At 58.4% G+C, this 4,150-nt stretch overlaps 1 long non-coding RNA gene across 1 annotated transcript; it reads right to left on the reverse strand.

Moving 5' to 3' along the window:
• Nucleotides 1-1,181: 1,181 nt before the first annotated feature.
• On the reverse strand, nt 1,182-3,467 carry LOC121098746. Its single transcript, XR_005831346.1, has 2 exons — nt 3,377-3,467; nt 1,182-2,415 (listed from the first exon to the last, which is right to left on the reverse strand). It is a non-coding gene; the product is annotated as an uncharacterized LOC121098746 (long non-coding RNA).
• Nucleotides 3,468-4,150: the final 683 nt, after the last annotated feature.

Below are 4,150 nucleotides of genomic sequence, written 5' to 3' on the forward strand. Positions count from 1 at the left end.
GCAGAAGGACAAGGGACCTACCAGGGGACGAGGGACCTTCCCACCACCTGCCCCCAGCTCACGAGGAGAGACTCAGCAAAACCACTCCAGGGAGGGAAGGCACTGGGCACCCTCACCTCCATGGCACCCTTAGTAACGGGGCACCCCATATTAATGGGGGACCCTCACCTCTGGGGTGCCCTTGTCTCCAGGGCACCCTTATTAATGGGGGACCCTCACCTCCATGGCACCCTTAGTAACGGGGCACCCCATATTAATGGGGGACCCTCACCTCTGGGGTGCCCTTGTCTCCAGGCACCCTTATTAATGAGGGACCCTCACCTCCATGGCACCCTTAGTAACGGGGCACCCCATATAATTGGGGGACCCTCACCTCTGGGGTGCCCTTGTCTCCAGGGCACCCTTATTAATGGGGGACCCTCACCTCCATGGCATCCTTAGTAACGGGGCACCCCATATTAATAGGGTACCAGTATATCTGGGACACCCTCGTTGATGGGGCACCCGCATCTCTGCGGCACCCTTATTAATGGGGCAGCCACATTAATGGGGGACCCTCACATCTGGGGTGCCCTTGTCTCCAAGGCACCCTTATTAATGGGGCACCCTCATCTCTCGGGCACCCTTGTTAGTGGGGCACTCACATTAACAGGGCACCATCGCCTCTGGGGCACCCTCACCTCAAGGGCACCCTCATTTCAGGGGCAGCAGCACCTCTGGGGCACCCTTATTAACTGGTCGCCACTATTAACAGGGCAACCTCATCTCTTGGGCACCAGTATTAATTGGGCACCCTCATTATGTGACACCCACCCCTTCCAGAGCATCGTCCCCACTCCCACCCATGCCCTGTTTCAGCAGCCCTGTGGGTGCTGCATCCCAGTGGAGCATCCCATGGGTGCTGGGGCTGGGTACCCCCGCGGGGTGCAGGGGCTGGGGAGCACCCACCACCTCTCCGCTCCCCCAGCCTGTGAGCAGCTCTGGGTCTGGCTCTGCGCTTGCCGAGCCAGAAACCAGCTGTGGTTTGGAAAAAAAGAGGAAAAATTGAGTTTTCCTCCTCCGTAGGAATGAGACCGGGGGAAGGAGAAGTGGCTCTGGGTCCCGGGCGGCTCCGGGGAGCTGCTGCCTGACTTTCCTCCCGGAGTATTTGGGGGAGGATTTTATTTAGCTGATACAAATGATATTTGGGGCACTTTTTATTCCGGTTTCCTCCCGGCAACAGACCGAGATGAGTCAGAAATCCAAAATAAAGAAAAATAAATTTAAAAATAAAGGGAAGCAAAGGCGAAACTCCCACCCCTCTTGTAAATAATCACGGTTCAGCTTGTGCCGGCGCTGCTGGATGGAGCTGGGGAGGCTGGAGCCAGCCCAGGCACCCCGAGTGCTGGGCGGTGTCTCGGGCCACATCCTGCAGGATTTTGGGGTGCTGGCATCACCGGCTCAAGGCCAGGTTATGTTGGGATGAGTTCCCCACTCCGTGCCTCTGCAGCTGGTGCGTTGGGCGTCGGGAATTGCTCCTCAGACAGATAAACCCCGCACCGGCCTTCAGCACCGAGCAGGATTTTGGCAGGGTGATGGGCTTACTCAGGCTGGAAGGGAGCCAGCCCTTCCCGGGAGCAGGGAGGGGATTGAACCCCTCCGGCCACCTCCACCTCGCCTGCGCTGCTGGCCGGGGGGACTTGGGCCCATGCCAGCATCCCCCTCCCCGCCCCCACCCCGGCATGATGCAACCAGCTGCTTTGCCGTGCCCTGGAAATTTGGGGCCGGGCGGGTGGTCCACACAGGCATTTGGAAATAGCCAGCATGGTTTGGCCAGACACACCGCCCGGCGCTGCCGCGGTGCTCCTCGTCCTCGCCATGGCCACAAACCCCGCCGGCCCTCCCAGGGCTTGTGCCAAATGTGACCCCAAAGCAGCAGCGGGGCCGGGGTGGCTGAGGACCCCCCCCCACACACACACGATGCCTCCTGCGTGGCTGGTTCTCATGCCAGCATCTGGGTAGCGCCTCTTGCCAGCTCTTAATTAACCAACGTTATCAAAACGCCATCCGGTGTGAGTGGTGCTGGCCCCGTGGGGTGCGCAGCACCATCCAGCAACGCTGTTTACAGCCGAAAAAACCCCGCAACGGCCTTCGCTGGGTTTTGGCAGGAGCGTGGGGCTTACTCAGGCTGGAAAAGAGCCGGCTCTTCCCGGGAGCAGAGCTTTAACCCCTCTGGCGAGCCAGGCTCGTCTCAAATGCATCTTCCCGAGGCCCTTTTTTCTTGGTGCGGGGTCACCCGTGGGTGCGGAGCCCCGTGCTGTGCATCCCAGGAGGCCCCCCAGCAGCTGCAATCCTCATCTCTGCTGTTCTGAGAAGCAGCCGCCTCCTGCATGCCGGAGCCGGGTGTATCTCAGTCCTTCCCGGAGCAGCGAGACGCTGCTCGAAAATGAAAAACAAAAGGGAGAAAGTTAGAAATAACGAAATAAGTAATAAAAACCAAACCACTAGCTGCAAGGGCAATGGCGAGGACGGGGCCGTACGGAGCATCCCTTATGGATCCCAAGCTGCCGCAGAGCAGGGCTTCCCTCTGCCCCAGCCTGCCCACGGCCCCGGGTCTTTGCAGTCTGCGCTCTTGATGTCTGGTTTGCACCACCCTGAAAGCTCGAAGCATGCTGCTTTGTTATTTTATTTATTTTATTTAAATGCAAGCTGATGTTTTTAAGCCATTGCCTGATTTCAGCAGCTGGCGCCAGAAGGTCCCTTTTGATGGGCCGGGGTGGCTCCGAGCCTGACCCGTTCCAGCTGCCGCCCCGGGCTGAGCCTTTCACCACTGCCTCCTCCAAAAGACCCAATGAGCATCCTGCACCCCCCCGGAGCCCTCGCCAGAGAGTTTCTCTGTTGTCACCTCCATCAACCAGACCCTGAGATGGCTCAGAGACACCCAGCTCCTTCCTATCCCATTGACCTGCCTTGGCCAAGGTTTCTCCAACCAGACCAGTGAAGACCAGGGAGGTCTGAACCTGCAGGTACCAGCTCAGCCCCACCACATCCCTCCCGGACCATCTACATCCCATGTGAGCAACGACCCAGTTCACTCTGTGACCCCAGAAAGCTGCTGGAGGCATCTCAGGAGGCATCAACCATCTCCCACCTTCACGGACCCTGGCCTTCATCTCTTGCTTGTCCCTTAAAAGCCACTTTGGAGGCTCAACTAAGGGCTGGGAGATGCTCAGATGGCAAAAATCACCCCCAGGGCACGCAGAGCCCCTTTGCCTTGCAGCTCCTCTCCCAGCCCTACTGGTTTCTCCAGCCCCTGCTGTCGAGGGACCCAGGGACTCATAGGGATGGGTTATTTTCAAAACCATCGATGAATCCTCTGGATTTGCTATTCCCTTACCTTCGTCACGGTCAGTGGTGGCACAGCCACCGGACACCTTCCAAACCAGGAGGAAAAGGCACTTTTTGCTGGATGCAGGCTGAAGGTGCTGCCAGGGGCTTGCAGGTAGGAAGGGACCAGAGGCACGCCAAAACCAAGGGTGGGTGTCCAAGCCTTCAGAGGTTTAGATACTCTTCTCCAAAAGCTTATGCCAAGCAAATTTAGGAGGCGATCAGCCCCTTGCTGGCCAGCAAACGGTCTTGGAAGCTCAAGGCATCCAGGCACGCGTCCCTCCCGGTGTCCAGCAGAAGCTGCACTGGGCTGAATAGGATGGGTGAGCCAACGGTTTCTCCTTCCCGGCCAGCTTCCCACAGGAGCCAAACAATAGGGAAGGTCAAACGTTTTGCATTCCGAGTATTTATCAATGGGATGACATTTTCTGGCAGGCAACAGTTGCTTTTCAAGGGAAAAACTCGCTGTTTGTGTCCCAGCCCCGACGGTGTCAGTCTGGAAGCGGCACTGGGGGCACCTGGGGCACCAGGACTCCTGTCCCATGTCTCCCATGGGATCAGGGACCATGGGCAAGTGGGGGAGTGCTACCTGCTGGCCGGAGCAAGCGTTGGGATTTTGCTTAAGTCACCTCATAGAGCTCCTAGACCTGCTCCAACGCCTCCTTTCCAGCTCTGCACCCCTTTGCAACCACCTTTTTCCCAGCTCCCACCCCCGAGAGCAGGAAGGACCCAAAACATTGGGAAGGCATCCAACGGCACGTGAGGAGGAACCCCCGGCATCCGA

Source organism: Falco naumanni, chromosome 17, assembly GCF_017639655.2.
Source record: "Falco naumanni isolate bFalNau1 chromosome 17, bFalNau1.pat, whole genome shotgun sequence".
Classification (NCBI taxonomy): domain Eukaryota; kingdom Metazoa; phylum Chordata; class Aves; order Falconiformes; family Falconidae; genus Falco; species Falco naumanni.